Source organism: Rutidosis leptorrhynchoides, chromosome 2 (assembly GCF_046630445.1).
Source record: "Rutidosis leptorrhynchoides isolate AG116_Rl617_1_P2 chromosome 2, CSIRO_AGI_Rlap_v1, whole genome shotgun sequence".
Taxonomy (NCBI): Eukaryota; Viridiplantae; Streptophyta; class Magnoliopsida; order Asterales; family Asteraceae; genus Rutidosis; species Rutidosis leptorrhynchoides.
In genome coordinates this window covers 664,506,337-664,529,382 of record NC_092334.1, presented here as the reverse complement: position 1 = coordinate 664,529,382, position 23,046 = coordinate 664,506,337, and the positions used below count along the sequence as shown (strand labels likewise).

At 34.9% G+C, this 23,046-nt stretch overlaps 1 pseudogene; it reads right to left on the bottom strand.

Annotated features, from left to right (window-relative positions):
* Positions 1-5,915: 5,915 nt before the first annotated feature.
* LOC139890230 (agamous-like MADS-box protein AGL8 homolog) overlaps positions 5,916-23,046 on the bottom strand; it is a 61,288-nt pseudogene continuing 44,157 nt past the window's right edge.

Below are 23,046 nucleotides of genomic sequence, written 5' to 3'. Positions count from 1 at the left end.
AATGGCATCACTGTAAACTCATAATATCCATAACGTGTTCTAAACGCTGTCTTCGGGACATCAGCTTCCTTGACTCTCAATTGGTGATGCCCGGATCTCAAATCAATCTTCGAATAACAACTAGATCCCTGTAGCTGATCAAATAAATCATCAATCCTCGGTAGCGGATACTTATTCTTGATTGTCAACTTGTTCAATTCTCTATAGTCGATACACAATCTCATTGACCCATCCTTCTTCTTAACAAATAAGACTGGAGCTCCAACTCGGAAATTCATGGCTATGTGACCCACCTTCTAGTACCGGTCACAAATTAGGGCATTACAACTCTGATGTTCTTCACCACGGGAAGCTCTTGTAGTTCTAAAGGTGCAAGTCCATATATTGTACGCGTAACGGGTGCATCTGCTGGCACCAAATCAATCCGAAATTCGACTTCACGGTGGGTGGATGTGTAACCTCAGGGCAATATCTAATAGTTGGGAAATATTCGGATCTCTTAAATGTCGGCTCATCTTTACTCACATGTGCCAGAATTGCGAGATATTCTCATCTCATGTACTTCTGGACCTTCGAGTAATTAATGTAACATGGCGGTGTACTAATCTCCCCTCCGTACACCATTACCGTCGGTGAAAGGAATTCAAATAGCCTTCTGGTCGTAGCTGCCTTGGTTGTATCGTCAGATAACCAGTTTGTTTCAACCACGAGGTTAAAACTTCCCAGTTTAATAGTTCTATAGAGTACACGTTGTCTAAGGAAGGTACAGGGTTATAAACGTTGCGACCAAACTTCTCTAGCGTAAGGCTTCTCTCAGCACCGGTGTTGACAGCATATATAAACATTATGGTTGATGAGGGAGAACGTGACGAATTTCATGGAAAACGAAAATGAACAAGGTGTAATGGTGACTCAAACAAAATCTGGTATTTAATCGGAAAGGGTTGGTACAAACTTCCAGATGTATGTGCCTCGCGGGAAAATAGATGAAGTGTAGTTCGCGTCGATGTGTTCAAAGTTGGTTGGTAATGTTTGTGGGTATAATGAAAATGATTGCCGCTTAAGAAAAGTACGTTGGAAAAGAATGAGAAGGAATATGGTAAAAGTAGTATTACTAGTAGAAATGAGTGATGACGTTAGCGATAAGTAGCTATGGGTTGTGATAAGCAGTGATGATAGTAGTGACATATAAGTTGTTAGATCGCATGCTCGCATCATAAGTATATATACACATGTATACCAATTGTACCCAATAAGGCATAATAGTTATCAGTCGGTAGACTCGTGTTGGGAAACAAAATCATGAACGGCGGGTGGCTGAATGATTGGTAAGTTGGATGTCGGGTAGACAATATCTACTACGTATTGTGCGGGCGGTTATCAGGAATTCCTCCTCTAAAGACGTATCAGAAATGAGTTGTGATGCACATTAGCGAGTAGTAAAACGCGGAGGTGTTGGTAGTGTCGAGTATTACTTAGTAGTGGTAAGCAGTAATGAGTAATATTGAGTAGTAGCAAGTAGTAAGAGGTAGCAGTAAGTAGTATTTAGTAACGACAAGCAGTGAGAAGTAGTGACCAGTCATGACTAGCAGTGAGAGGCGGTGTTGAGTAGTAGTTAGCAGTGATAAACAGTACTGAATAGTGGTATGAGATGACGAGTGTGTTCAAGTAGTGTCTTAGTAGTGACAAGTAGTGATCAGTGGTGACAGACGGTGTCGAGCGGTGATGAGTTGGGTCAAGATTACAAGTTATAATACAATTAATTTGCACAGTGTAAGTTTCTACTCACATTTAAGATTACACGGTTTGTTTTCTAAACGTTGTTTACCCAAGTAACTTACTTGACTCGGCCCCAATTCCTTATTTTGCGATGTAGGAACTTCTATATGAGTTACCGTAATGTAATCCCAGTCATTACATTACGCTATCTCACATTTCCATTCGACATCACTCCATAAGTTCAAGATGGCGTAGTCAACTTAATTTAGTTAAATCTGGCTTCGTGTGTACGTATGTGTTTCGTGATATAGTATATTTAGTCCAAGTCCATGTTGTATGGTATAAGGCGTATATGTATGTGGTGTAATGTGTAGCCCTACATGTAGCATTGTGAAGTAAATAGTGCAGGTATGGTGTATAAAAGTCGTCCAAGACACCCGTCTATAGACTAGACTTCACTAAGGCGCCCTACGGTTAGACACACTAATGTATCCTAGTTCCCTATAGCCACAACTCTGATACCATATGTAATAACATTACATATAGGGTAGAAACCCACCCAGTGCCTTTCCTACGGTGACCACTGGGCGTACCTCAGACACTGATTTTACAGCCCGCATCTCTGCCAAGCCGGCCAACCCTTAACCGCAAGGGATCGCAAGGGGTAAGAGCCAATGCTTCATCACAAGTAACACTGTGAGAACCCCCTCTACGATTAACCCGCCAAAAAGCATACTCCGTTCAGGTGCCCGGCATGATAGCCGGATCGCGTAACGATAACTACCTTTACATCTAAGGTTAAACCAGCTCTGATACCATATGTAACACCCCGTCAAAAATCCCTTTAACGGAATGTTAACGCTGGTCCCAGTGCTTGGCTTGACTTCTACGTAACAGCAATATTCTACAGCAGAAGCAATTAATACCTGGGAATAAAACACGCAAAACGGATCAACAATAATGTTGAGTGAATCTACAGGTTTTAGGTAAACACAACAGTATGTTTAAGAAATAACATTTCGAAAACGTTTATTAGTGGAAGACCACCAAGGTTTAATGTTATAGTTTTTAGACAACACCGTTTCTCGTTCCAAAAGTTTGTTGACACTACTATGTCAAGTTTCGAATATCTGTAAACAATACCATGTCAAGTTTTATCTCATTTTATTCGTAAACCACAGTTTTACATAACGTTGTATAGCATCTGAAAAATAGTTATCAGAAAAATAGTTTAGCTTCCTTGACCACGAGATTTTACAAGTACAACACCAAGTCGTAAAAACGTTTGCATAATATGAGCACCTGAATACTAGCAATGACCAGAGTATAGAAGCCACTATACCCGCCTTTAACTCCTAAAATGTTATACACTTGTTCGAGCGTATCTAATGTTTAAAATAAATGCACCACAGTTATTATAGCGGGTGAGGTTGTCAACCTAACGGATCCGTCCATCTAAATTGTGCTTACACCGATGGTATTAAAAGTATTCAAGCTAGAGGCTTTGTGAACAAACTCAATATGCATATATAGTACTCGTGTCAATACAAAAGCATTTGATAAAGTAAGTATAACAGCGTGTATTCACATCCCTGAAAACATGTAAAAAGTGGGACTGTAGACTCACCTTTGAATAAGCTTGGATGACAGATAAAACTTGTACGGTTTACAGCTGAATTATGCAACCTAAGTATACGTATTTAGGTTGGTCAATATATATATCTTAAATATGGGTGGTTTCATAGTATAAGTTGTCTTATTGCTTGACTCGACGCGTTTCAAAGTAAAAGTCAACATATAGTCAAGTAACTCATGCAAGTCAAACAAAGTCAACCGAAGTCAAACCGAAAATCAAACTTGGTCAGTGTGGTCAACTAAAGTCAACATCAGTAGGTTCATGTCAAATGTTGGTCAACATATCAATCCTAAGTCAAACAACACGTTTCAGGGCATAAATGATCATTTTCACAATTTTAGTTTATCGTTGTGCACAAAGTTCATGAACACGTAGCATACTTAGCACATTATCTCATAGTACAAAATTCAAGTAAACATGGAAAACTCCAGATCATAAATGTACTTAAAATCGATTCCAAAAAGTACGGCCAGGGACTCATACGATAATTAAAAGTCAGGAATCAGAAGGGGTACATTTGGGGTTTGCCAAGTCAGTTTCTGACCGCGCACATATTTCGTTTTGGCTATAACCGAAGCTAGGAACCTGAAATTGATACAAGACCAGTGGCCATAGTTCAAGAACAAGTCAAAGTAACACATATCAAAAATTAGCAAATTTTGTTTAGCCAATTTGTACAGTTTATTCATGCAAGTTGGATGTTCAGTTTTTCAGCTCAAATCAAAATCCACATAAAGTACGACTCTATTGTGCCCAATGCATAAGGTTTCAGAGATTGAAATAAACTAACAATAAGTCACATATCATGTTAAAATTCATATTCCAGAAGCTTACATGCTCATTCAATAAACACAATCCACAGAGTATAAAACAGAGAGCAATTTACAGATTCGATTCTAGTTTAGCTAGTCACATTCGCACGCGATTATCCGAAGATCTAGATACAATTAGCCTATGATATCTACATGAAAGTGAAGTAATTTTTGTGTACATTTCAAATATGCAAAGCTTTAATCACAGAAGTTACCACATTTTATTATACAAGGTTATTTTCATGCAAGTGCTGTATACAACTACTTTTACACTAATTCAAGCATATCTCGAGTTATACATAAGCAAACGACATGATATCCCAGTCTAAATTGAGTGTTTTTAAATTATCTTTCCAGTGGTATAAGTTTTACATGCTAATTCTTGGTCTATCAAATCTAGATTTCTGATCAATCACGAAAAAACAACGTTAATTTCAATTAAGCATAACTTGATCATCCGGAAACGAAATCAAGCGAATCCAAAGCCTAAACTCAATAGTTTTTTTGCAAGGAATCTGAATATAACATAATAATTAATATTTGAAAAATTTAATTTTTCTGATTATGCATAAACAAATTCGTTTTTAAACCATAACGCATCAAACAATCAATATAACGATTACAATTAACACGTACGCGTATAGACTTGAGCAATTGACAACATAACTATGAAAATTTATTAAAAATCAGATTTTTAATATTAGGGTTCATGTAAATATACCTTAGATCAAGAATTAAAGCACACCAATACGTAGAGGATAACACGAATCACAACGTTTGTTCTTGAGGTTTAATAAAAAAATTAATTTTTGAGTGTGTGTGGGTGTGTGGTGGTGGACGGCAGCAGCAAGGGAGGGAGGAGCAAAAAAAGTCGACAAAAAAAAAATAAAAATAAATGGGGAGGAGGATTAGTTTAGGTTTAATCACAAGTATTTATATCTAGCCCTAATACCCCTAATTTACACTTAAGCCCTCCAAGTTGTAATTTTTAAATTAAAAAGGGGTGGGGAGTGGGGTTTCAGACGAATGGGACCCATGGGGTACTCCCGGGCTCGTGTTTTGCAATTCCGTGTAATCGTGGCTCGTTTCAAGTGTCGTTTAGTCGTACCAAAGGCCCGGAACGCTAAACCGATAGTTAAACGCAATCAAACATTAATTTATTAAAAATACAATAATTTAATTAGTTTTGAAAAGTTAATAATTAATAATTTAATTATTAAAATAAACCCGAGCGTTTCGTTGCTCAAAAAAGCAGTTATCAAAATCGCATCGTTTTTATCGTATTTCATTATCCGAAATATTTATTTGAATTAATATCAACCCATATTAATTATTGTAACCCTCCAAAGATCAAATATGCATTTATTACACGTAAACGCACAAAAGTTAAATAATCGCCGTTAAGTAAACTAACGGAAGGTTAACGGAAGTAACGGAAAAAGCAGGGTTGTTACATGAGGGCTTGGTGAGGGCACACCAATGGCAATGGAGCCCTCGGACGAAATGGTTGATGACATGGTTGAGGAAGGACCATTGGGATTGGTCTAATAAAAGGAAATGAAGTTAGCATATTTGACTGGTTGACTTTAGCAAAAACTTTTAAATTGACCGTTTTGAGATAAAACCTATCGAAATTTGACAACTTAAAAGTGGATATTTGATGCATTCAACATGTAGCATGATATAACTCATTCTATAGATATTTCATATCAAATAATTTGATAAATATGTACATTATTCTAACATACTCATTTACAGATTGCGAGAAACAAAGAGGCTAACCTGATGTAAGAATCAAAATTAATCGTCAACATGTTCTTTTCGATTTGCCGCTCTACTGGTAGTATTGCTACTTCTTTCTCCACTTCCTTGATCTGCATAATTTATGCAACTACATAAAGTACACACATACAATTTTTATTTATTACATTTCAATTTTCTTATTTGTTTCAATTTTCTTTTTTACGTGACCATTTTTGACCATTTTCCCTAATACCCCCTAAATATGCTGCTAGTGAGGTTTGAACATGAGACCTCGCGTGAGAAGATTAGTGTGGTCCCTAGAAATTCTATGCACTAGTTTTTTATATTTCTAACTGTCTATTGGTGTCATTACATTCTACTGATAATCGTTTTTCCTTTTTTTTTTTTTTTTTTTTGTTTTTGTTTTTGTTTGTAACCATGGTTCTTGTACAGAGTTGTTACTAAGGAGTATTATGTATTTTACAGTATATTTTAGTGAAAATTAAAATATCTAAGGGACTAAGAGAGTGTACAAGACTATCTTCTAAGTTTTAAAGAGTACAAAAATAAAATAAAATTAATGTTTACCTTCTTTGAGAGAAGGCTGTTTTGATTCTTCAATGCCTTGTCCTGCGGATTGATTACAGTCAGATAGTATGATTTCGACCATTACGAATTATCTTACTAGCTGTGGCGATTTTGACCTTTTTATGTTCAAAGGGTCAATATGGGTTGTGTTTATCTCGAATGGGTCAATTTTCTAGAAGAAAAAAAGTTATATAATTTGGAAACCAGTCTAGCATACCATTATGACTGTTTTTAGTAACTGAATTAACTACCATTTTCCCAGCAACTGACTATTAACTGATTAACAAGTCTAGGTTAGGACTTTAACAAATCTTAACTTGTTAATGAGTGGTTGGCTATAAAGGAAATGTACGTTAGTCGCGCTTTTTCTGTATTTGGAAATTAGCTATACCTTTTTTTGGAGAACAGAAATGGAATCAAACATCAGCTGATTCTGTGAGCAACAATAGTATTAGTATTGGTTTGTTTAAAAAAAATATATATATGTTAACCTTAAAAAGCAACTAAATATTTTAAAATCAAAATTTGTATACCTTTCTTAATCTAATATGCTTAAGTGCTGTATCAAGTTGGTGCTCCAAATTCTGAAGCTCTTTGAGATTCAAGTAATCAAGGTCTTCTCCCATAATATGCCTAAAACCAAAAATACACACGTGTCATATATTATTTGGAAATTAAGATTTTTATTAAAGTATACCAAAAAAGTTTAAAAAAAAAATTGATTTATTATTTGAAAATACCTTTGTGATTTTTGCAAAATCTCCAACCTAGACTTGAGCTTTGCATGGACCATCCAGCTTCCCTATATAAAATCATTATTATGTATTATGTATGTTTTGTTAGCTCTAAAGTGTCAAGTTAATATGAAGTTGATATTGTAAAATCAACTGTATGAAGTTTAATAAACAGAAGCATACATATACATGCGCATCCTGATCATTTTCCGGAAACCGCCTGTCTGCATACGAGTGTCTTTCGTACCTATCAAGGATCTTTTCCATTCTGTTGCCATCAATCGTGTAAAAAGTAAGTATATTATATATTTTATAAAATAAAGATATATCAGATACTAATTAACCATTCTGTTGCCAGGTCTTTAAAATACTTGACAGTAATTTATATATTGGAGATTGAAGATTGACTGTACTATTATATGCAAGGTTGCAAAATTCGCTATTCGGGGATTAATCTGTCGGGACTTTAGAAGAATTAATCGGTAATTCGGGGATTAATCGGGGATTGTACTTTAGACATTTAAATATTAAAATTAAAAATTATATGTGTAAATATAGAAAAAAAAATCATAAATATAAAAATAAACTTTAATATAAAATTATTCATTTTTGCTCAAAAACTATAAAGTTTTAGTTTAAATTCATGTTAAAATGTTAATCATTTTATACTTTGACCGACTTTGATTACTAAATTTGATTTTGACCCATCAATTGACGTTGACCGTTTAATTAAACGAATTTTTAAAAATCGAAACGGATTGCTCTTAAAAATGATTAATCGGGGATTAATCGGCGATTAATCGAGTTTTTTGCAACACTGGTTATATGCATCCTTCTTTATTCAAACCCTAATTATATGTAATAATCTGCCTGTGAATGGATTTTGTTCAACTTATTTTTCCCCTTCAATCTACATGAAATACACCATTAATTAGTCAAATTGTGGACTATTGCTTATCTTATTGGTTTCACTGGCTGTGACATTATTATTACTCGATCTTATTGCTACAGTTGATACAGTAAAAACTGTTGGTAGGATACGATAATTACATAGCAAACTATTAGCAGTGGATATTGATATGCTAACAGATATTAATCTTTGAGTAGCTAGAATGTTGAATTTAGCATTTCAGTGATCATGAATATGCTACACTAATAACACGAAATCATTAATTAGAAATTAGAACAACGGACCGATAAACCAATAAAAGTAAGTTTAAAAAACTTAATTCACCTTACTAGGTCTATGTTTTGTTACATCTCTAAATTCATACATGACATTTATTGGTGATAATCCCTAATCGGATAATGGGTGTCCCATATAAAGTATTGAAAGAAATTATGGTATGCATATAATAACTTACTAATATCACCAATTGCTTTTAAAGTATTAAAAAACTCATGAATTTATATGTAGGACATGTTGGTAAGCTAAATCAATCCTACAACATTTAGTAGACTCATATATTTAATTTCCCTACACAGTCTTACAAACATGTTTGATTATAATACTTAATCAGGAACATATCTTCAATATTTAATGTGTTATCTCTGGATGGCAATGAATGTTTCATTCAAGGATATTCATATGATCCATTTATAATCGATATAGATGATATAAATGGATGAATAATGGATATGGATAATTTAAATATTTTGTGGATCGGATATGGATGACAAAATTATCATCGATGGATATATCCATTATCACCCGAAATAAATCTTTACATACATATTTGTACTAAAGTATATGCATATACATCTACATATCGATATACATATACTATAATCAATAAATTCTAAAGTTATTAACATAATAGGGTTATTAAAGTTACAATTATTAAATTATTACTAATAATAACGTTACTCATTTAGATTGGTTTAAACACGTATTTAATTATATCTTTACGTATTTTGCTCAGTTGAAAGCGCACTCGGCGACAAACTACAATAAAAACATGTGTAATAAACCAAGAACATAAATATTATACATTTACTTTTGCTATAATTTATATTTAATATTCAAAATCGTCGTTAAATTAATATTTTGTTGAATATCCAATGGATACCCGTTAACCCGCTTCATTCATGGATATGAATATGGATAGATAAAATAAAACTAAATAAATATGGATATGATATGAATGTAGATATGATATTACCCGATCCTTATCCGATCCATTGTCATCCCTACTCTCTTATCATATAGAAACCTCGTGTTCTCTCTTATCGATCACATAGAATCCTTCTGCCATCGAGTTCAATTTAAAATGCTCATCTATATATAAGATCTTGAAATGAACATGCTCATTCCAGTTACATGATTGTTAAAGACACACAAGTAGATTTAATGTCTCCATATTTTATGTATTTGATATAATATATTAATATAAACTGATAATGTTTTTTCTGTTTAAACTATCAAAGAGGATATATATTCATATGTTCTCATGTTCAACACCTTCTTGAACCATTATTTTCAGTAGATAATCATACATTCATACCTACAAATCAGATAAAACCCTACAGATAGTATCAGAGCTATGGTTGTGAGATAAACAAGCTTTACTAGCTGTGTATAGTTATTTAATAAATAATTTTCAGATGAGGGTTCTCAAAAATTTCATCCCAGCTACTTAAGAGCCTATCTTTTCTTTTTCTTTTTTTCTTTTTTGTTTTATCAAACCAGCATATATAGTCTCTTAGGTACTACTCTGTATTTATTTTTTGAAATAGTTATATTAGAAAGACTGTGAATCATGTCTATATAGAATATACGACCTCAAGGTGTGCATGGAGAATTTTAAATACAGTTTTTTTTTAAGTCTACTAAACATAATTTAAAATTCTAAATAATTGCAATTTTTATTTTCTATCTAAAATAAAATTATTGAAAGTAATAAGAAAAGTTTTGAACGATAACCACATTAGTATACTTAACTCTTAAAGTTAAGAGATTCACAAAATTGCAATATTGTAACAATTTAAATACTAGAAATTTTAACGAAAGTATTTGTACAACGTTATAAAATATTGTAGATGTTAACATAGATGCAATAAAAGTTTTATAATCTTTTACCAAACGTATGATTATTATAAAATATTCATTTAAGATTTATAAATTGATTAAAACTTTATAATATACCAAAACAATAATGATGATAACAATGTAAATATAAATATAAATTAATAATAATAATATATTATAAAATTATTATTATTATTATTATTTGAAAAAAACATATATATAAGAAAATTTTAGTTTTATTTGTCTTTTATGTTTGTCTGCAACAATTAGAAGTATAGTACAAGTCTTGCGGGATTGCAGACAAAATTTCATTTTATGTCTTAAAAAAACAAACAATTTACAACAAATTTTTTGCCGACCCGCAAATATAAGACTTAATAAGGTCAATAGAATAAAAAACAAACAACTAGACTAACAAGCCACCAACCAAACTTACATTTGGACGATATGAGTTTGTAATACCCTTAAAGAGCCAATGTCGTCACTGATCACAACTATGTTGGTCACGGTTGGTAACTCGTCTTTTCAGTCCCAAGTCAACACTTCAAAGGCCACCGTTTTAAGGTCTCGTTGGTCATTGCTATTTTGATCATGATTGACACTTTCTTTTCCGATCTAAGATACATCTTCATAGGTCAACTCTCTTAGTTGTTGTGACCTTGAAAGTTGGTGTTAGATGAACATATCGATGTGGCTAGCTCTAAAATTTAGATGTTGTGAACATATCATATAGTGAGTCTGTATCAAGTCATAATTAAATAACTCACTCCTAAAAAGTGGCGGGCGAGAAAAAACAAGAAAATTCGAACAAAAAACTTGGTGGGAGAACAAAAACAAGGGAATTCGAACAAAAAATTACGCGGGCGAACAAAAAAACGTGAGTCGAACAAAAATTTAGATGCATGTTCTACATATTTTTGTTCGAATTTCCCAATTTTTGTTCAAATTGCACCATGTTCTACAAAAATGTAGAACGTAAAAAAGTTCGAATTTCTCCAAATTTGCTCGAATTTCCTAATTTTTGTTCAGCCGCTAGCTTTTTTGTTCGAATTATGTGACACCGCTAATTTTTTTTTTTATATACGTGGCGGAAGCATTTATTTATTAATTACATAATAAACCTTAACTATTATTAATACAACCAGTGTCACGTGTCATTACAAAATACTTGTTTATATGGAGAAGACGTATTTACAATACATTTACAAAGTATCACTGTTTAAACAAAACAAGACAACATCAGAGTTGACTCCTGTCAAACATAACATCACCATGCCCGTCTTCTCCCAAAAAAACACAATCTACAAAAGCTATCAACCTGCAGGGAGGAGATGGAGGGGAGTTAGCACGAAGCTAAGTGAGTACAACTAACTACAGGCCATAGCATACATAAGTGTTATACTAATCATGTCACATAATCTAACACACAAACATCACCCAAGTGCCGTCTACAGAGACTCTGGCAGCTCGGCCAAACCATTTACCACCAGCTGATCGGACTGAGGCTTACCAGAAGTTCCTCCACCACCGTATGTATATACATAATCCACACGCGACGGACGCGTCATTAACATATATATACACCACGGTTGTCTAGGCTACCACAGAGAAACCCAACCCGCAGGTTGATCTCTCCTACCGAGGCTACCACACAATAGGGACGCACTGGGCTCCAGCAGACAAGCATCAACTAACATGCAGTCATCACAAAGTACTAACTAACCACAACAATAAGTATATCTAACAAGCATGACAATCATAATATAACATGCTTCTATATACTATATTCTCCAGTTAGTCCCACTCACCAATTACCAGTAACCAGCTCAGATAATCTACTACTGAGCGGCTTCCTTATCTTTATCACCTGAACATAAAGCAAACCAAGTTAGTTACTATCAATTAACATCAAATAACACAATACAGAAATTTTTGTCAGAAAAAGTATCCACTAAAAATTTTTGTCAGAAAAAGTATCCGCTAAAAGGCAAACCAAGTTAGTTACTATCAATTAACATCAAATAACACAATACATAAATTTTTGTCAGACAAAGTATCCGCTAAAAATTTTTGCTTAACACTTCTGCACTTTCAAAATTTACATCAAAATCATCAAAATACAAACGGGCAGCATAACGGCTAAAACTCAACACTTAGTAAAATAATTCACTGCATAGACCATCGGTCGATTGTCAGAGACTATCGGCCGATCGTCACTACACCATCGGTTGATCGACAACACTATCGGCCGATCGTTAAAATTTCAACCGTTGGTCGAAGGACTCACACCATCGGTCGAGGGTCTAGTCCATCGACCGATCGTCAAACACCATCGGTCGATCGTCAACGACCATCGGCCGAGGGTAGTTCATCTGTAGCAGCAGCTGCCAAAGTGACGGGTTTCTCACCAAACTCACCAATTCTCGATCTAGAGCTCGTTTTTAACCTCAAAACTTACCAAATCTGATACATTGATCATTTAGAAACACAAACCCACAAGGTTTTGACACTAACAACACTAAATCAACTCATTTTGACCCAATTTACACTTTTATGAAAACTACCACAAAATCTTAAATTTCTCAAAGATTAAATCACGAAATGTTATGATTCTTACCTCAAAAGAATCAGTGAATCACAAGGAACACAAAGATATGAACAATTTGAGCTCTAGAACAAAGATTATGGATTAGGGTTTGAGGTAGGTGAGAGTGAAGAACGAGTGTGTTTTGGGAAGGATCTGGAAAATGCAAGAAAGAGGACAACACTAGCCATCTAAAGTGGGTTAAAATCCCACAATGTACAACACACGGGTATTAATCAGTTATATGATATCTTTCGTACATCATTTGGCAACCCAAATGAAGTCTAATTAAAATAAACAAACCTGTTCTGTGACCCTTGTCACAAACTGGTCCTAACCACAACATCAAATAATAATAAATATTAAATAAAAATAAAAGCATAAAATAACACAATACTAACTTAAGGGCAATTTAGTAATCTTACAGCTAGGCCCGATTGAAGATGTTACAAATCTACCCCCTTAAGAAGATTCCGTCCTCGGAATCTGGTCAAGGTCAAACAACTGGGGATAGTGCGCCCTCATTAACTCCTCGGTTTCCTACGTCATGTTAGAACCTAAACTATGTCGCCACTCTATTAATACCATTGGAATCTGCTTCTTTCTTAACTTGGTGACTTTCCTATCTACTATTCGAATTGGCTCTTCTATTAACTTCTTACTTAAATCCACTTTCAAGTCCTTCAGCGGAAGAATCAAACTTTCGTCGTCTACTTTACACTTTCTTAAATAACACACATTGAACGTGTTGTGAATTCCTGCTAATTCTGAAGGAAGATCTAAAACAACAGTCTGATCGTTCAGAATTTCTATGATCGAAAATGGCCCAATAAACCTCGAAGCTAGTTTACCACGTTTACCAAATCTGATTACCCCCTTCCACGGTGAAACTTTCAAGTATACACGATCACCTACATTAAATGTTACCAGACATCTGCACGAATCAGCATACATCTTTTGTTGGTCTCTGGCTGCTTTCAATTTCTCACGTGCAATTTCGACCTTTTCTGCGGTTATCTGAACAATTTCGGGACATACAAATTGTTTCTCACCTGCTTCTAACCAACATGTAGGAGTTCTGTGAAATGTCCCGTTCTTATTGATTAAAAACGTTCCATATTAATTGATTTCGTTGCGAGGTTTTGACCTCTATATGAGACGTTTTTCAAAGACTGCATTCATTTTAAAACAAACCATAACCTTTATTTCATCAATAAAGGTTTAAAAAGCTTTACGTAGATTATCAAATAATGATAATCTAAAATATCCTGTTTACACACGACCATTACATAATGGTTTACAATACCAATATGTTACAACAAAATAAGTTTCTTGAATGCAGTTTTTACACAATATCATACAAGCATGGACTCCAAATCTCGTCCTTATTTAAGTATGCGACAGCGGAAGCTCTTAATAATCACCTGAGAATAAACATGCTTAAAACATCAACAAAAATGTTGGTGAGTTATAGGTTTAACCTATATATATCAAATCGTAACAATAGACCACAAGATTTCATATTTCAATACACATCCCATACATAGAGATAAAAATCATTCATATGGTGAACACCTGGTAACCGACATTAACAAGATGCATATATATAAGAATATCCCCATCATTCCGGGACACCCTTCGGATATGATATAAATTTCGAAGTACTAAAGCATCCGGTACTTTGGATGGGGTTTGTTAGGCCCAATAGATCTACCTTTAGGATTCGCGTCAATTAGGGTGTCTGTTCCCTAATTCTTAGATTACCAGACTTAATAAAAAGGGGCATATTCGATTTCGATAATTCAACCATAGAATGTAGTTTCACGTACTTGTGTCTATTTTGTAAATCATTTATAAAACCTGCATGTATTCTCATCCCAAAGATATTAGATTTTAAAAGTGGGACTATAACTCACTTTCACAGATTTTTACTTCGTCGGGAAGTAAGACTTGGCCACTGGTTGATTCACGAACCTATAACAATATATACATATATATCAAAGTATGTTCAAAATATATTTACAACACTTTTAATATATTTTGATGTTTTAAGTTTATTAAGTCAGCTGTCCTCGTTAGTAACCTACAACTAGTTGTCCATAGTTAGATATACAGAAATAAATCGATAAATATTATCTTGAATCAATCCACGACCCAGTGTATACGTATCTCAGTATTTATCACAACTCAAACTATACATATTTTGGAATCAACCTCAACCCTGTATAGCTAACTCCAACATTCACATATAGAGTGTCTATGGTTGTTCCGAAATATATATAGATGTGTTGACATGATAGGTCGAAACATTGTATACGTGTCTATGGTATCTCAAGATTACATAATATACAATACAAGTTGATTAAGTTATGGTTGGAATAGATTTGTTACCAATTTTCACGTAGCTAAAATGAGAAAAATTATCCAATCTTGTTTTACCCATAACTTCTTCATTTTAAATCCGTTTTGAGTGAATCAAATTGCTATGGTTTCATATTGAACTCTATTTTATGAATCTAAACAGAAAAATTATAGGTTTATAGTCGGAAAAATAAGTTACAAGTCGTTTTTGTAAAGGTAGTCATTTCAGTCGAAAGAACGACGTCTAGATGACCGTTTTAGAAAACATACTTCCACTTTGAGTTTAAGCATAATTTTTGGATATAGTTTCATGTTCATAATAAAAATCATTTTCTCAGAATAACAACTTTTAAATCAAAGTTTATCATAGTTTTTAATTAACTATCCCAAAACAGCCCGCGGTGTTACTACGACGGCGTAAATCCGGTTTTACGGTGTTTTTCGTGTTTCCAGGTTTTAAATCATTAAGTTAGCATATCATATAGATATAGAACATGTGTTTAGTTGATTTTAAAAGTCAAGTTAGAAGGATTAACTTTTGTTTGCGAACAAGTTTAGAATTAACTAAACTATGTTCTAGTGATTACAAGTTTAAACCTTCGAATAAGATAGCTTTATATGTATGAATCGAATGGTGTTATGAACATCATTACTACCTTAAGTTCCTTGGATAAACCTACTGGAAAATAGAAAAATGGATCTAGCTTCAACGGATCCTTGGATGGCTCGAAGTTCTTGAAGCAGAATCATGACACGAAAACAAGTTCAAGTAAGATCATCACTTGAAATAAGATTGTTATAGTTATAGAAATTGAACCAAAGTTTGAATATGATTATTACCTTGTATTAGAATGATAACCTACTGTAAGAAACAAAGATTTCTTGAGGTTGGATGATCACCTTACAAGATTGGAAGTGAGCTAGCAAACTTGAAAGTATTCTTGATTTTATGTAACTAGAACTTGTAAAATATATGAAGAACACTTAGAACTTGAAGATAGAACTTGAGAGAGATCAATTAGATGAAGAAAATTGAAGAATGAAAGTGTTTGTAGGTGTTTTTGGTCGTTGGTGTATGGATTAGATATAAAGGATATGTAATTTTTTTTTCATGTAAATAAGTCATGAATGATTACTCATATTTTTGTAATTTTATGAGATATTTCATGCTAGTTGCCAAATGATGGTTCCCACATGTGTTAGGTGACTCACATGGGCTGCTAAGAGCTGATCATTGGAGTGTATATACCAATAGTACATACATCTAAAAGCTGTGTATTGTACGAGTACGAATACGGGTGCATACGAGTAGAATTGTTGATGAAACTGAACGAGGATGTAATTGTAAGCATTTTTGTTAAGTAGAAGTATTTTGATAAGTGTCTTGAAGTCTTTCAAAAGTGTATGAATACATATTAAAACACTACATGTATATACATTTTAACTGAGTCGTTAAGTCATCGTTAGTCGTTACATGTAAATGTTGTTTTGAAACCTTTAGGTTAACGATCTTGTTGAATGTTGTTAACCCATTGTTTATTATAACAAATGAGATGTTAAATTATTATATTATCATGATATTATGATATATAATATATCTTAGTATGATGTATATACAGTTAAATGTCGTTACAACGATAATCGTTACATATATGTCTCGTTTCGAAATCATTAAGTTAGTAGTCTTATTTTTACATATGTATTTCATTGTTAATACACTTAATAATATATTTACTTATCATTTAACATAATTAACCAAGTGTATCAATATCTTAATATGATTCATATGTACCTAGTAAGACGTTGTTATAACGATAATCGTTATATATATCGTTTTCGAGTTTCTTAAATTAATAGTCTCATTTTTATGTATATAACTCATTGTTAAAATACCTAATGAGATACATACTTATAATAAAAACATTTTAACTATATATATAACCATATATATGTCATCGTATAGTTTTTACAAGTTTTAACGTTCGTGAATCACCGGTCAACTTGGGTGGTCAATTGTCTATATGAAACATATTTCAATTAATCAAGTCTTAACAAGTTTGATTGCTTAACATGTTGGAAACATTTAATCATGTAAATATCAATCTCAATTAATATATATAATCATGGAAAAGTTCGGGTCACTACAGTACCTACCCGTTATATAAATTTCGTCCCGAAATTTTAAGCTGTTGAAGGTGTTGACGAATCTTCTGGAAATAGATGCGGGTATTTCTTCTTCATCTGATCTTCACGCTCCCAGGTGAACTCGGGTCCTCTACGAGCATTCCATCAAACCTTAACAATTGGTATCTTGTTTTGCTTAAGTCTTTTAACCTCACGATCCATTATTTCGACGGGTTCTTCGATGAATTGAAGTTTTTCGTTGATTTGGATTTCATCTAACGGAATAGTGAGATCTTCTTTAGCAAAACATTTCTTCAAATTCGAGACGTGGAAAGTGTTATGTACAGCCGCGAGTTGTTGAGGTAAATCAAGTCGGTAAGCTACTGGTCCGACACGATCAATAATCTTGAATGGTCCAATATACCTTGGATTTAATTTCCCTCGTTTACCAAATCGAACAACGCCTTTCCAAGGTGCAACTTTAAGCATGACCATCTCTCCAATTTCAAATTCTATATCTTTTCTTTTAATGTCAGCGTAGCTCTTTTGTCGACTTTGGGCGGTTTTCAACCGTTGTTGAATTTGGATGATCTTCTCGGTAGTTTCTTGTATAATCTCCGGACCCGTAATCTGTCTATCCCCCACTTCACTCCAACAAATCGGAGACCTGCACTTTCTACCATAGAGTGCTTCAAACGGCGCCATCTCAATGCTTGAATGGTAGCTGTTGTTGTAGGAAAATTCTGCTAACGGTAGATGTCGATCCCAACTGTTTCCGAAATCAATAACACATGCTCGTAGCATGTCTTCAAGCGTTTGTATCGTCCTTTCCCTCTGCCCATCAGTTTGTGGATGATAGGCAGTACTCATGTCTAGACGAGTTCCTAATGCTTGCTGTAATGTCTGCCAGAATCTTGAAATAAATCTGCCATCCCTATCAGAGATAATAGAGATTGGTATTCCATGTCTGGAGACGACTTCCTTCAAATACAGTCGTGCTAACTTCTCCATCTTGTCATCTTCTCTTATTGGCAGGAAGTGTGCTGATTTGGTGAGACGATCAACTATTACCCAAATAGTATCAAAACCACTTGCAGTCCTTGGCAATTTAGTGATGAAATCCATGGTAATGTTTTCCCATTTCCATTCCGGGATTTCGGGTTGTTGAAGTAGACCTGATGGTTTCTGATGCTCAGCTTTGACCTTAGAACACGTCAAACATTCTCCTACGTATTTAGCAACATCGGCTTTCATACCCGGCCACCAAAAATGTTTCTTGAGATCCTTGTACATCTTCCCCGTTCCAGGATGTATTGAGTATCTGGTTTTATGAGCTTCTCTAAGTACCATTTCTCTCATATCTCCAAATTTTGGTACCCAAATCCTTTCAGCCCTATACCGGGTTCCGTCTTCCCGAATATTAAGATGCTTCTCCGATCCTTTGGGTATTTCATCCTTTAAATTTCCCTCTTTTAAAACTCCTTGTTGCGCCTCCTTTATTTGAGTAGTAAGGTTATTATGAATCATTATATTCATAGATTTTACTCGAATGGGTTCTCTGTCCTTCCTGCTCAAGGCATCGGCTACCACATTTGCCTTCCCCGGGTGGTAACGAATCTCAAAGTCGTAATCATTCAACAATTCAATCCACCTACGCTGCCTCATATTCAGTTGTTTCTGATTAAATATGTGTTGAAGACTTTTGTGGTCGGTATATATAATACTTTTGACCCCATATAAGTAATGCCTCCAAGTCTTTAATGCAAAAACAACCGCGCCTAATTCCAAATCATGCGTCGTATAATTTTGCTCGTGAATCTTCAATTGTCTAGACGCATAAGCAATCACCTTCGTTCGTTGCATTAATACACAACGGAGACCTTACTTTGATGCGTCACAATAAATCACAAAATCATCATTCCCTTCAGGCAATGATAATATAGGTGCCGTAGTTAGCTTTTTCTTCAATAACTGAAACGCTTTCTCTTGTTCATCCTTCCATTCAAATTTCTTCCCTTTATGCGTTAATGCAGTCAAGGGTTTTGCTATTCTGGAAAAGTCTTGGATGAACCTTCTGTAGTAACCAGCTAGTCCTAAAAACTGGCGTATGTGTTTCGGAGTTTTCGGGGTTTCCCACTTTTCAACAGTTTCTATCTTTGCTGGATCCACCTTAATACCTTCTTTGTTCACTATGTGACCGAGGAATTGAACTTCTTCCAACCAAAATGCACACTTTGAAAACTTAGCGTACAATTCTTCCTTCCTCAATACTTCTAACACCTTTCTCAAATGTTCACCGTGTTCTTGGTCATTCTTTGAGTAAATAAGTATGTCGTCAATGAAAACAATGACAAACTTGTCAAGGTATGGTCCACACACTCGGTTCATAAGGTCCATGAACACAGCTGGTGCATTAGTTAAACCAAACGGCATGACCATAAACTCGTAATGACCGTAACGTGTTCTGAAAGCAGTCTTTGGAATATCATCTTCTTTCACCCGCATTTGATGATACCCGGAACGTAAGTCAATCTTTGAATAAACAGACGAGCCTTGTAGTTGATCAAATAAGTCGTCGATTCTCGGTAGTGGGTAGCGGTTCTTGATGGTAAGTTTGTTCAACTCTCGGTAGTCGATACACAACCTGAATGTACCATCTTTCTTCTTGACAAACAAAACAGGAGCTCCCCACGGTGATGTGCTTGGTCGAATGAAACCACGCTCTAAAAGTTCTTGTAATTGGCTTTGCAGTTCTTTCATCTCGCTGGGTGCGAGTCTGTAAGGAGCACGAGCTATTGGTGCAGCTCCTGGTACAAGATCTATTTGAAATTCAACAGATCGATGTGGGGGTAATCCCGGTAATTCTTTCGGAAATACATCGGGAAATTCTTTTGCAATAGGAACATCATTGATGCTCTTTTCTTCAGTTTGTACTTTCTCGACGTGTGCTAGAACAGCATAGCAACCTTTTCTTATTAGTTTTTGTGCCTTCAAATTACTAATAAGATGTAGCTTCGTGTTGCCCTTTTCTCCGTACACCATTAAGGGTTTTCCTTTTTCTCGTATAATGCGAATTGCATTTTTGTAACAGACGATCTCTGCTTTCACTTCTTTCAACCAGTCCATACCGATTATCACATCAAAACTCCCTAACTCTACTGGTATCAAATCAATCTTAAATGTTTCGCTAACCAGTTTAATTTCTCGATTCCGACATATATTATCTGCTGAAATTAATTTACCATTTGCTAATTCGAGTAAAAATTTACTATCCAAAGGCGTCAATGGACAACTTAATTTAGCACAAAAATCTCTACTCATATAGCTTCTATCCGCACCAGAATCAAATAAAACGTAAGAAGATTTATTGTCAATAAGAAACGTACCCGTAACAAGCTCCGGGTCTTCCTGTGCCTCTGCCGCATTAATAATGAAAACTCTTCCGCGGCCTTGTCCATTCGTGTTCTCCTGGTTCGGGCAATTTCTAATAATGTGGCCCGGTTTTCCACATTTATAACAAACTACATTGGCATAACTTGCTCCGACACTACTTGCTCCGCCATTACTCGTTCCGACACCATTTGTTCCTTTCGTTCTATTAACCCCTGGTCCGTAGACCTCACACTTCGCCGCGCTATGACCATTTCTTTTACACTTGTTGTAAAATTTGGTGCAGAACCCCGAGTGATACTTTTCACACCTTTGGCATAGCTGCTTCTGATTGTTGTTGTTGTTGCGATTATTATTGTTGTTGGGATGATTGTTGTAGTTGCTGTTGATGTTGTTATTGTTGTTGTTGTTGGGCCGTTTGTTGTAGTTGCGATTGATGTTGCGATTGTTGGGATAATTGTTGCGATTATTGTTGTAATTGCTGTTGTTGTTGTATTGGTGATTCTTATCACCATTTTCCTCCCACTTTCTTTTGACTTGCTTCACATTGGCCTCTTCAGCAGTCTGTTCTTTAATTCTTTCTTCAATCTGGTTCACTAGTTTGTGAGCCATTCTACATGCCTGTTGTATAGAGGCGGGCTCGTGTGAACTTATATCTTCTTGGATTCTTTCCGGTAATCCTTTCACAAATGCGTCGATCTTCTCTTCCTCATCTTCGAATGCTCCCGGACACAATAGGCACAATTCTGTGAATCGTCTTTCATACGTGGTAATATCAAATCCTTGGGTTCGTAACCCTCTAAGTTCTGTCTTGAGCTTATTGACCTCGGTTCTGGGACGGTACTTCTCGTTCATCAAGTGCTTGAATGCTGACCATGGTAGTGCGTACGCATCGTCTTGTCCCACTTGCTCTAGATAGGTATTCCACCATGTTAACGCAGAACCTGTGAAGGTATGCGTAGCGTACTTCACTTTGTCCTCTTCAGTACACTTACTTATGGCAAACACCGATTCGACCTTCTCGGTCCATCGTTTCAATCCGATCGGTCCTTCGGTTCCATCAAATTCCAAAGGTTTGCAGGCAGTGAATTCTTTATAGGTGCATCCTACACGATTTCCTGTACTGCTAGATCCAAGGTTATTGTTGGTATGTAGCGCAGCCTGTACTGCGGCTATGTTTGAAGCTAAAAAAGTACGGAATTCCTCTTCATTCATATTCACGGTGTGTCGAGTAGTCGGTGCCATTTCCTTCAAAATAGTCAAATGGAACAAGTTAATCATACAGAATATTAAGAGTAGTTAATAGTATTTCGTAGCATAATATGAACTCATTTATAAAAGCTTTTTCTTCATATTAGCGTTTTATAAGTTTAAATTCGGGTAGTACCTACCCGTTAAGTTCATACTTAGTAGCTAATATACAATTCAACTACTACAATTCTATATGAAAAACTGATTGTAATAATATTTCGCGTTCAAACTTTTATACAATATTTTACAAACTTACAATACCGCTTATTTTACATAAAGCATGAAACATAGCACACAATAACTTTGATACAAGATAGGTGTGAAGATAATTCTAGCTAGTACACAAGTCGTTCAGCAAAGGCAATAAAGACACGTAATTCATACGTCCAGAAACAAGTCATGCATTCTGGTTTTACTAGGACTACTTCCCATCCTTGGTCTTGTGGAACATAACCGTTATGGCCGTTGATAAGACAGCGTGTTGTAACGTCGTCAAAGGGACGAGGGTTACGTAATGTCCAACAGTCCCGTAACAATTTAAAAACCTCATTTCTTACCCCAATTACCGACTCCGTCACTTGTGGAAACGTTTTGTTTAATAGTTGTAGCCCGATGTTCTTGTTCTCACTTTGGTGAGAAGCGAACATTACTAATCCGTAAGCATAACATGCTTCTTTATGTTGCATGTTAGCCGCTTTTTCTAAATCACGAAGTCCAATATTCGGATATATTGAGTCAAAATAATTTCTTAACCCGTTGCGTAAAATAGCATTTGGGTTCCCCGCAATATATGTGTCAAAGTAAACACATCGTAACTTATGGGTTTCCCAATGTGATATCCCCCATCTTTCAAACGAAAGTCTCTTATAAACCAAGACATTCTTGGAACGTTATTCGAATGTCTTACAAACTGATCTCGCCTTAAATAGTTGTGCCGAGGAATTCTGACCGACTCTAGACAAGATTTCATCAATCATGTCTCCGGGTAGGTCTCTTAAAATATTGGGTTGTCTATCCATTTTGTGTTTTTATACTGTAAAATAGACAAGAGTTAGATTCATAAAAAAAAATACTTA